General features: G+C 42.5%; 1 protein-coding gene across 2 annotated transcripts in view; it reads right to left on the reverse strand.

The window, feature by feature from the left end:
• The window catches only part of CHN2 (chimerin 2), a 219,834-nt gene that overhangs the window by 137,031 nt on the left and 69,811 nt on the right, over window positions 1–12,992 (reverse strand). The window lies entirely within an intron of this gene.

Consider the following 12,992-nt stretch of genomic DNA (forward strand, 5'->3'; position numbering starts at 1 on the left):
ATATACCTTCAAGTCAAACACCTTCAAGTCAAACAATTACATATTATTAATTCTGAAAGAATACTGAAATAAAGCAGGAGGCGTCTATGGGAAATATAATATCCTTTTTTATGTTGTGAAGATCCTTTGGGAAGCCTTTAAGAAAAATCTCTTCCTTTTTTGTGTGCTGCAATTCAAGTTGGATTTCGGTATATAGAAAAAGGACAAAAGAATAAATTAAAAATCTATCATTGAGCTTTTGCTTAAAGGGTTGCCTCTAATCCCAAACTTTAAAAAGGGTAAGTATAAGACTGTATGTGGGTTACCCCATTAGGGTCTTCTACTCGGGATTAGTGGCCAATCCCTTCAAGGGTTTGTCCCAACTAGCCAACATCTTACAAGGAAGCTGTCCTATGTAAAAAAAAATTGGTCTAACCAAAAAAATACACATATCTAAAAAGAGCTGTTTTTTGGAGCACTATAACCTTATCAGTGCAGAACAGGGTAAAGGCTGACTAGCTGCAAAAGAAGTATTACAGGGAAAGCTAAAAATTAGCTAAAAATTTTCCAAATCAGCTCTCTTCAAAAAAAGATAGTTATCTCTATAGTGCCTACAAATGAGACCTGTACAAAGCATGTAATGGAGGAGACACAGACAGTGAGCCTTGATACTGAGCACCCCAAACAAGCACTACCTACTTGCCTTGGTGTACCCTAACTGGTACAAGAAAACTAGAAGTTGGTCCCTTCCATACACCAAAGTGCAAATACGTTACAAGACAAACAAAGTAAAAACAGAGAAGAATAGTCAACAAGCAGGGTCACAACAGAGATAGGGACGAAGCACAGAATCACAAAGGCAGAAGAATAGTCTAAACAGTAGCCAAGATCAAAATGCTAGAAATCCTAGAGCAAACAGCATGTCTCTTACAAGCAATGAAGGATCAAGAGGTCAAGATAAAATAAAAACGGCACTACACTGAATGTGAACAAAACACTTTAAGCAGACTAGAACCTGTGCTCCATGACAGAGCTCTGTCAATTACAATATTTAACCATTGCTGGACCAGAGCAGACTGCAGGAGGTGTGGCGCAACCCAGTCCAATTCAACCATCAAGCTAAGTGCCTATTCACCAAGCGAAAAACATGAAATATTGAGACAATATCAGCGTCTCCTCAAATCGAGTGCTAAGGTTGATAGCTTAGGGTCAGTGGGGTAAGTTTTAGTTGTCATAGGGTTAGTGGGCACATTTAGGTTCCCAGCGGTAATGTACACACACACGCTTGAATTACATTTAGGAACGCAATTCATGTACAGTGGGGAGGAGTTTCTCCCGGAGGCATGTACACAATGCATGATTGTGAGAAACTTCTCCCCACTGTGTTTGAATTGAATGTAATTCAAGCACAATGTGTGAAGCAGATTTTGAATATAATGTTAGCTGTGGATCATTGGAGAGACTCCTCCTGGGTCCAGCACTGATCTCTTCTAGTAAAGTGCTGTGGGATATGGGCAAAGGTGTTAGGTAGATGGCACCAATAGGGGAGGTAAGTACTGAGAGTGCCTAGGGCAGCATCAACATTGAATATGGCCCTTGCCCTTTATATTGCCCAATAGTAAATAGACACAGGCTCAATTTCTTTCAATATTCTTTCTTTCAATATTTCAAATCACTCTTTGGAACATGGATTGGCTTTGGGTATTGTGTGCCTAAGGGCAACAGATGTATAGTGGATCCTTATCAATACCATTTTGGGTTTGATGTATGTAGACCACAGTAACTATTGCCATGGGCCCATCAATGCCAGTGTGGCCTAACGTATGCCCATTGGTAACAGTATCCCAGGAAAGATCTGTACTGTACATCTCTAAATGATACATTTCTCTTATTGAAGAGCTGTAATACAAATCCCTGACAAGCTGTATTTTTGTGCAGTTCTGTGTGTGAGATCAGTTCCCTTTGGTTTCCAGTTAAATAACGTGAGTCACTCTATTTTAACGCATTACTTTCATACTGGAATTGTAACCCACGGAACAAATGTAATTTACTTATAGAAATAGATACCATTATTTACGATTCCATAAAGACATGTACATTAACGCAGTTCATGGCTAGTGCCAGTTATGCGACGACGACTAGATGGATAGGTTTTTCTGGCTACTGCAGGCTCCGCACAAAATGGAAGATTAAATCCATATGTCACTGTTGTTTTCAAATTATATTCAGTCTCCTCGCATTGACAAAAGCCGCCACCGTAATAACTGTACTAATGGTTTCTACGTGCCGAATTTCCTTACAATAAGTAATGCTTCTGCAGTCTTAGCCACCATATTCACACAGTGTCCATATTATGCTGTTCAGGTCTTCTTTTCAAGCTTTTTTGCTTACCTAAACCAATAGTATTATCTTAGCTCTGTGCACATTTACCATGTCAGCATATCGTCTAAAAGTACAAGTTGTCAAAGCACAGCCTCAATGGACAGAAGCATGAATATATATTTTGCACAAAATGTTTGGTTTTTTTGCGCTAGCTTGGATGGGGCTTATTCAGAAAGAGAATGCTGCTTACCAGGCCGTGGGACGTGGCTTCATAGGTGTAAGAAGGTTAAAACATATGACATTTATCAACTCACTGGAGTAGTGGTAAAGTTCTGCAAAATATACCCCGAAGTTTTTTGCACAAAATGTATAATTTTTGTGGGTTAGCTTGGGTGGAGGTTATTCAGAAAAAGCATGTTGCTTACCAGGCAATAGTAGGTGGCTTGATAGGTCTAAGAGGGTCCAAACATCTCCCTGGAGCAGTGGTTAATTTATACCCCTATGTAACCAGTCAATATGCTGCTGGTGTAATGATGATGAAGTATATAGAACAGTGGTTCTTAACCGGGGTTCTATTAAACCCTGGGGGTTCAGTGAGTCTGTCCCAGGGGTTGGGCGTAGCCTCTGCCACGGAGGTTAAGACACACACATATTTGATTTATCAGGAAAGACGGGTTTGTTGAATATGCATATGAAAGTGGTGGGTTCGGTACCTCAAACAAGGTTAAGAACCACTGATATAGAAGATAAAAGATCTTCCCTCCCATTGGCCGAATTCTTTTGCCTGTGTGGAGAACTTTTACATAAGCGCTAATTGACATATTGTTAATAAAAGTTTCCAAATCTTCATCAACTCCAATTCATGTGTACATTAGAATGCTGTGATTCTAAGTTACAGTATTTTTTTTTCTAACCCTCACCGTTCCCAAATGTTCAATGTCATTGTTTTTTTATCTTTTTTTATGATTTTTTTTTTAATGCAAAATCAATAACATACAACATCAACAAATGTAATATTTTCCTACCCCATCCTCTTCCTTGTTTTTTCAACTTTACAGTGAGGGCGGAAGCATTCTGTATCCATCATGTTATAAATACTGACATTGATTTCTGGGAATCAGGGCCGGCTCCAGGTTTTAGTGGGCCCCTGGGCGACAGAGCCTTAGTGGACCCCTCCGTGGGCCGCCCTCCAGTGGCCACACTGCCCCCCCTCCCCGTGCGGACACACTGACTACCCCCCTTCCACCTGCAGACACACTGACCACCCCAACATCCCCCTGCGGACACACTGACCCCCTCACCCCCCTGCGGACACACTGACTACCCCCCCCCCTCCCCTGCATACACACTGACCACCCCAACCTCCCCCTGCGGACACACTGACCCCCTCACCCCCCTGCGGACACACTGACCCCCTCACCCCCCTGCGGACACACTGAACCAGGGCCGGCTCCAGGTTTTAGTGGGCCCCTGGGCGACAGAGCCTTAGTGGGCCCCTCTGTGGGCCGCCCTCCAGTGGCCACACTGCCCCCCCTCCCCCTGCGGACACACTGACTACCTCCCTTCCACCTGCAGACACACTGACCACCCCAACATCCCCCTGCGGACACACTGACCCCCTCACCCCCCTGCGGACACACTGACTACCCCCCCCCCTCCCCTGCATACACACTGACTACCCCCCCCCTCCCCTGCATACACACTGACTACCCCCCCCCCTCCCCTGCATACACACTGACCACCCCAACCTCCCCCTGTGGACACACTAAACCCCCTCACCCCCCTGCGGACACACTGACCCCCTCACCCCCCTGCGGACACACTGAACCATCCCCTCCCCCTGCGGACACACTGAACCCCCCCTCCCCCAGCGGACACACTGAACCCCCCCTCCCCCTGCGGACACACTGAACCCCCCCTCCCCCTGCGGACACACTGACCCCCTCCCTCTCCCTGCTGACACACTGACCCCCTCCCCTCTGCTCCGGGAAAGAAAAAATAATTTACCTTTTCTGGTTCCCCCGGAGCAGCACCTGCAGCTGTCTTCGGCCTGGGCCTCCCGTACGCGCCGGTTCTGAAGCCAGCACACGTGATCCGATGATGTCATCATGTGCGCCGGCTTCAGAGTCGTCGCATACCCTGCGGAGCGCTGCATCGTGGGAACCGGGACAGGTGAGTTTTAGATTCTGCCTCTATGCTGCGCTCCCGACCAGCGCAGCATAGAAGCAGAAAAGTGATCGATCCGGATGCTGATCAATTGTACCAGTGTCTTATAGCGACACTGGTACAATTGATCCGGGGGCCCGAGTGGGCCCCTCCAGTACCACGGGGTTGGCCGGGTGCTGGCGCCGGGCCTGCACTGAACCCTCCCCTCCCCCTGCAGACACACTGACCCCCCTCTTCCCCCTGCGGACACACTAACCCCCTCCCGCTCCCTGCTGACACACTGACCCCCTCCCCTCCGCTCCGGGAAAGAAAAAATTATTTGCCTTTCCTGGTTCCCCCGGAGCAGCGCCTGCAGCTGTCTTCGGCCTGGGCCTCCCGTACGCGCCGGCTCTGAAGCATACCCTGCGGAGCGCCGCATCATGGGAACCAGGAGAGGTGAGTTTTAGATTCTGCCTCTATGCTGCACTCCCGACCAGCGCAGCATAAAGGCAGAAAAGTGATCGATCCGGATGGTGATCAATTGTACCAGTGTCTTATAGCGACACTGGTACAATTGATCCGGGGGCCCGAGTGGGCCCCTCCAGTACCCCGGGGCCCCGGCACTTGCCCGGGATGGCCGGGTGCTGGCGCCGGGCCTGCTGGGAATGGTAAGGAATCATTGGATCGTTGCTTATTAAGGGATGCAAAGAGTTGGGATCTGTGAAATATTGAAAGGTCCTATTTAATGCTTCTACATGCCTTGTGTAATAAGGGCTTTATGTACAAGACTCTACACCCCCTCTTAACTTTTTTTCCTTTCTTTCATCTGGTATATTTATTTATCCGTAAATAATAAATTCCAGGCATGTTTCCCGCACACATCTTAGAAGAAAAGTCCTAACAATTGATATTTACAGCACACATCATTTTATCTTCCTCAATCTCTAAATCCAATTACATCCTGCCTGTCTTGTCACTTTTTCAGTAAAGGAGAAAAGCTGTTGGAAAATACAGATTACATGCGATTTTCTTCACCTGCCAAGTCGATATTTTTCTGCATCAGCCAGAGCATAATGTTGTGCAGGAACAGAATGTTAAATCAATTACAGACGTACAAGTCAGAGGAGGTCGGACTTGAAGTTCTCTGGTCACGTCACTTGTGATAAAGTTCTAGAATGGTAGTAAGTGTTATCGAGTTTCTCAGGAGCTCCCCGGGGCTTGAAATACATGAAGGGTCATAAATAGTGTCGAATAACGAACCCCATTGAAGTCAATGGGAGACTCGAGCATTTTTCACTGAAAGAATACATTGAAAGAACACTGAAGAACACATTACAGATGTTTGCAGATGTTTTCACTGAAAGAACACAGTGAAGAACACATTGCAGATGTTTCCGTACATCTGCTAACTTATCCGAAGACACAAGTGCAGAACGGTGTTCTTCACAATAGTATGTGAAGAACAATATGTGTGAAGAACACATTGCAGATGTTTCCATACAGAAACATTGGCAATGTGTTCTTCACTGAGTTCTTTACTGTGTTCTTCACTTAAATGATCCTGTGTTCACTGTTTTCATTGTATTCTTCACTGTTCTTCACAGGCGAAATACTCATCCGAGCAACGAGCCACTCGAGTAACACAGGGGTGCTAAAGATCTAAGCATAATAGACAGATTTCTCTCTGCTACATATGCCTATTATGGTATTGTCTATTCATGTAGACAGGTTAATAAATTTTCCCTGTTGTCCCAAGGTTGGGCAGTGGGTGATATTACATACATTTGCCACTGATACCCCAATAACCCTGTCCTTTACTATCTCCAGCACAAATGGAGTTAAGAACACATGTTCAACCTGCCACAGTACTCTACTCAGACCCCCAGTTATCATAGGTGGGACCCCCCATCTGACTAGTTGTTCCCTATCCTGTGGCTAGGGGATTCCTTTTTTTACTTAGCATAATTCCATTACAATTGTGACCCAGTAAAAAACTGGCACTTCGTAAATATTTGCTGCTGCCCCTTACAGATCAATGGTATTTCCTGAAATTCGTTAGTTTTCTTAAAATCGAAAGATTTGGCCCATGGAAGTTCATATGTCAATCAACTGATACTTAGGCCTCATGCATATGACAATATGCATTTTCAGGGCCCCATTGGGTTGTGTGCCATTACTTGCAGCACATCTGACATCCCAGGTGAATTACTATGAATAAGTGATAACAAGCTTTGCAGAAGCTATTTTTTATTGGTTGAGGGGTGCCTCTTTGAAAATGGGTTGTCTCTAGGAGGTTTCTATTATAATACATTTCAAAACTTATTAAAAACAAAAATGATCCCCCAAAAAATTCAATACAAAAATTTCAGTGGATTTGAGAAAATCCAGAAAATTGCTATACAATTTGTAAACCATGTAATGTTATAAATTTCATAAAAAATAAAATATAAAGACATTTTTAAAGTGATCAAAACATTAAGCAGATACCTTATATACTCGAGTATAAGCCTAGTTTTTCAGCACAAAATTTGTGCTCAAAAACCCTAACTCGGCTTATACTCGAGTCAACTAAAAACATAAAGACAAAACTCACGTTTCTGATGTCACCCATAGGTCCTCTTCTGTCTGAGACAGTCTGAGACAGAAGAGGACCTATGGGGGACGTCGGAAAGATGAGTACAGTGTTATTTTTTTTCCTACTACAGGGCCTGGGTAGGCTGTATGCTACAGGGGCTGGGCAGGCTGTATGCTACAGGGGTTGGGCAGGCTGTATGCTACAGGGGCTGGCAGACTATATACTGGGAGGCTGTAACCAATGCATTTCCCACCCTCGGCTTATACTCAAGTCAATAGGTTTTCCCAGTTTTTTTGTGTTGAAATTAGGGGTCTCGGCTTATACTCGAGTATATACGGTATATGCAAAATGGTAGTTAGTAACTTATTTGGATGTTACTGTGTCTGAAAAGGTGTCTTTTGTATTTTTGAAAATGCCACATTTTTCTACATTTTTTTATAAATAAATACAAAACACATCAACCAAAATTTACCACTAACATGATGTACAATGTGTCACCAAAAAATTTCAACTCTTACTTTGTTAAGTTAAGCTGTTGAAAAGTTGTAGCCATATAAAGCATCTCCCATTACAAAAAGGGAGCCTGTCATGGCCATTTGTGAAACTAAACCACCCACCAGTCCTTATGGACCATTGGTTTAGTGTCCCAAACCACCATGTAGGTTTTTTTTTCACTATTGTACAAAAAAACCCTTTATACTCACCTTGGATATTGGTAATTTATTGTACTTAAGTCCTAGGCTACAATGATCAGCTATAACAGTTATCACAGGTGTCTGTAATTAAGACTTAGTGTTATTCCTGGTTCTTATGACAACCCAACATTTTTAAAATCCAATTGTCACAGAGACCAAAAAAGTTCTGGCTGGGATTACAATGATAAAATATACAGTTCCGACTTGCATACAAATTCAACTTAAGAACAAACCTACAGACCCTATCTTGTACGTAACCCGGGGACTGCCTGTACAAGATAGGTTTCCGAAGGTTTGTTGTTAAGATGAATTTGTATGTAAGTCGAAACTATATATTTTATAATTGTAGTTCGAGGCAATTTTTTTTTTTTGCCCCAGTGACAATTGGAGTTTCAACATTTTTGGCTGTAATTGGAGCAAGGATTATCAATAAGGCTTCTTTACAGACAACTCACAGCTGATCATTGCAATCTGGGACTATAGTAAAGCATCCAGAAAGCTTCACCTGAGATCACAGGGGGCAGAGGGGTCCGTCTTTAACTAGGGGTCGTCTGTAAGTCAGGTGTCCTTAAGTAGGGGACCGTCTGTACATCATTATATTTGAAGGGGGCAAAATTGGCTATATCTGTGTGACATTTTTGTACTTGGTACTTTACAAAAGTTAATACAAGCCCCATTCCTAATCATAGGTAAAAGGTCATGCTATAACAGAAACAACAAGCAAGCACTCAACAAGCAAGCAGCTGAGTTCATTTTTTATGGTGCCTGAAAATCACTTTTATCTGACCAATGTAAAGGAATCCCTATGTTTTTTACCCGGGGGATATAAATGCAGGCAGTGGAGTTGTCAGTGGCTTACCACCTCTATTACTGCTCTCATACCTCAGGTTGGCTTCATTTAAAGCCATACTGGATTAAATAGCCCATCCAGAGAACTAATAATATACAGGGACATATATACAGAATGTGAGTATTAGTACTGTGCTGTGCTCATACATACAGAATAGTAGTAATCATACAGTCCACACATACACGACATGTGTAGTAATACTTTGCAATTCCTATATATACAGTAGAAATGTGCTGTATAACTGTGCAATACCTATATAAACATGATAGGAGCACTAGTACTGCGCTTTGTCCATATTTGCAGGTGTACTGTGATTTGCTTGTACTATAAATGGAGAATAGAAGTAGAATACATATACAGCCACTGCAGTTATCTCTGAGTTCTGAGAATGCGAACAGTAAAGGTTGGGACTAACAGGGACAGCCATGCTGTCATAGGACCGGGTGCACCCTTTGCCTCGTGTTATTAAAGATCCTCAGGCCTCCCCCATATGCATTGGATATTTACCAAATCCATTGCAAGATATCTAATACGTACAAGCACATTTGGACTTTTCCATTGACAACAAACGTAATTAGCAGAAAACTTGGGGTACATGTTGTAAGGAGATGTTGTAATCCGAAGCAATAGCCTTTATATAAGATGACATAATGCAGTCTGAAAAGAGAATAAGAAATCTTTTCTTAATGTAACACCCTAGAATCAATAAAAAATAAAGCTAGCTAGTGGAGTGTAATAAACTCCCTATGATGGAAGTAGAAGTGTCGGTGATTGATTAAAAAGATGTCTGTGTTGCCATGGTAACGTGCGACGAATTCTGTCAAGTTGAATCATGATGCATTTTGGGCACTATGTACAACGTCGAAGCTCGTTAATGCATGGCTCCAGGGGAAAAATGCTAAACCTTTTATACTTCTGAATAGAATGTTCAAGATCGGAATACCCCTATATGATACAGGGATAATAATACAAGAAAGAAAATCCAGGTGTGAGATAATGTTATACTGAGATGATTATTCATAATTTAACCCCTTAAGGACGGAGGGTTTTTTGGCTCATTTCTCGCTCTCCAACTTCAAAAATCCATAACTTTTTCATTTTTCCGTGTACAGACCTGTGTGAGGGCTTATTTTGTGTGTAACAAATTTTACTTTCCCGTAATGTTATTTATTTTAACATGCCGTGTACTGCGAAGCTGAAAAAAAATTCCAAATGTGGAAAAATTGAAAAAAAAACGCGTCACGTTCTTGTGGGCTCAGTTTTTACGACTTTCACTCTTCGCTCCAAATAACATGCCTACTTTATTCTTTGGTTCGGTGCGATCACGGTGATACCAAATTTATATAGGTTTTATTGTGTTTTAATACATTTTCATAAATTAAACGAATGTGTACAAAAAAGAAAAAAAAAATTTTTCCATCTTCTGACGCTAATAACTTTTTCATACTTTGGCGCACGGAAATGTGTGAGGGGTCATTTTTTGCGAAATGAAGCGACGTTTTCATTGCTACCATTTTGAGGTCTGTGCGACATTTTGATCATTTTTTATTTCATTTTTTATGTTATGTAAAAAGGTGTAAAAGTCGCATTTCGGACATTTGGGCGCCATTTCCCGCCTCGGAGGTCACCGCCGGCCGTAACCGTTTTTATATTTTGATAGATCGGGCATTTTGGGACGCGGCGATACCTAATATGTTTGTGATTTTTACTGTTTATTATGTTTTATATCCGTTCTAGGGAAAGGGGGGTGATTTGAACTTTTAATATTTTATTAATTTTTTTTATTTTTTAAACTTTTTTTTTTCACTATCTTTTAGACCATCTAGGGTACATTAACCCTAGATGGTCAGATCGTTCCTACCATATACTGCAATACTTCTGTATTGCAATATATGGCATTTTTGCAGCACATTCATTACAATGAGCCACTGGCTCATTGTAACGAATCTGCAGCTGCCAGATAGCCTCGTGTCAAAAGAAGACACAAGGCTACCATGGCCACCGATCGCCGCCCCCCGATGACGTTCGGGGGCGTGGCGATCGAAAAAAAGATGGTGGCACCCGCGCGCCGCCGTCTTTTAAATGCCGCCGGCGACTTTGCCGGCGGCAACGGGGGGGCTAATAGCCGCCGGTTATTAGTGGTGGGGATTTTATGCATTATGCAAAAATCCCCACCTTTGTATGAAGAGGACTCAGCCCGTGAGCCCTCTTCATACATCCCTTATACCTCTGCGCCGTAGAGCTACGGCGCAGAACGTTAAGGGGTTAAAGAAGACAAACCAAGATCCATAACCCTAGGCATCACTTCTGAGGGTCTTTACAGTTTGACCCCCAACAAATCAAGCATTTAATGGTTGTCTGAATGTATTTATATTCCAGTATTGTAGCTGGACTTGGAGCACTGTGGTGCACTCATGTATGAGATCTACCCTCTCCCTTTCTATAAGTAAGAGCTAAAGCAGGTTTCTGATTCACTACGCTTGTAGTTACTGAGAGCAGACGGTAGGGAAAGTGTTTTGTTCAGTGGAGATATTACACACCAGAGCACTAGAGTTCTCTAATTCCAGCTACAATCCTGGAGTCCACTTTCAGACCTACTGCTACAACAAACACTAAGGTATGATTACATAGATCTGGAGACTCCTACCTAACCCTGTACAACTTTACAAGGTCAAAACTGATTATGTGTTGGCTTTAAGTAATAAAAAAAGGACTGGTTCAAGTACCAAGTCCTCTAGTAATCAGAGTTCTCAATCCAGAGTTCATGTATTTAACAGGGTTCTAGCAATCTGCTCATGCCATGCATTAAAAATGCTTGATATTAACCTAGGGGGAACTTCTAAGTAATTTAAAGAATTTTGGCTTAGAAAAGTGGTCAGTAAGAGAGCAGTAAAAGACAATAGTAATTGAAGAATAGTGAATAAGTAATAGAATACAAATCCTGGGGTTCACGCAGTCGGTCTCATTGCTGATAAATAAGAACTTGGAAGAGATCTTGAAGGTTAAAAACACAAACACAACCAGAACTGAAGAGACTCTATAAGAGGTGTTAGCTATGTGAAAGGATTAACAAGGTCACATAGTTTAGGACTAGTTTAGGACTATTTAACACATTTAGGACTATTGTTCACTTCTTCATACCTCAAGTGTGGAATGAAAAAAAAACTGATTTAATCAGCTCAAACCTCCCAGGACAATAGAGTAAGTAATAGAGAATACTACTGCGCAATAATGAAGGCAGCTTCTTATTCTGTGCCCCCGCTGACCAGAATTAGTACCGGCACTGGCTGAACACAATGGGGGGAGCTTGATTCATATTCAGGTCAGGTCGAAGATCATAACATTATAGATTATTAGACGCTATGATATGTCTGAACGGATGGAGTCCTTGGAGTAGCATGTGGACCTAGTGAGTTGTGCAGAATCGGTGGCTTTGCATGACTAATGGGGAAAACATCTGCTGCCTCATTAGTGAATGATAGAACGTATCAGTGATGCCTCCAAGAGTCTTTATGGACGTTACTGCAGATTGTTAGACCAATTCTCAACGAAAGGATTCAAAGTGTCTGTATTATATTAATACCAAAAAAGCAACTCAGCTGTAAGAAGCTGACAGTTTTATTCTCTTTTTCTGGGGATATTCATTCTATTTTGCTGCCCTGATCCGCAGCTTACTCAATTCTTGACAGTAGGTTACTGTGCTGTACTTAGTTTTTAATAGTTCCTACGAGGCTCTGTGGTTCTCTAAGGATTACATAGAAAACCTCATGCAATTGCCTTTACTAACTACATGAAAACACCCTCAGTGTTTCCTTGTTAGCTGGGAGGCACTGAGCCTGTGCAAGCAGTGGCATAGCACTAATGACAGTCTGCAGAACCCAAAGTCATATGGACGTGGCGAAAGCTATTAGCTATTGTACTACCTTATAGAATCAATGATATTAAAGGAAACCTACCACTTAGAATGGCAGGGGTAAGCTGTAAGTACCGAGCACCAGCTCAGGGTGAGCTGGTGCCAGTACTTACTTTCGTTAGTGTTATAAACCGCGGTATCACGGTTTTAACACTTTTTTTAAACTTTAGAGCAGAAGGGGCATGAGAAGGACCCATGAAATCTTCATACATATGTTCCTGTTCTCAAAATAGATGCACACAAGAGCCATTTCAGGACATTTAAAGGTCCTTCAAGGGTCTGGAAACTGCAGATTGAAAGCAGCAGATGGGTTGCATTCCCTGTGAAGATTGATTCTAGTACCGTGTGTAGAAAGTGAATTCTGAATTTGCAGGGGCTATAATGTTTATACAGCTCAGGGCCCATGGTAGTCTTAATCCACCCCTGGTGCCGTATCCATCTCTCTGCAGAAGCATGGCCCAAAACACTTGGCAGAAGAGACAGATGGGTGATTGCTTCCAGTAAGTTTTTTTG

Source organism: Engystomops pustulosus, chromosome 5 (assembly GCF_040894005.1).
Source record: "Engystomops pustulosus chromosome 5, aEngPut4.maternal, whole genome shotgun sequence".
Classification (NCBI taxonomy): Eukaryota; Metazoa; Chordata; class Amphibia; order Anura; family Leptodactylidae; genus Engystomops; species Engystomops pustulosus.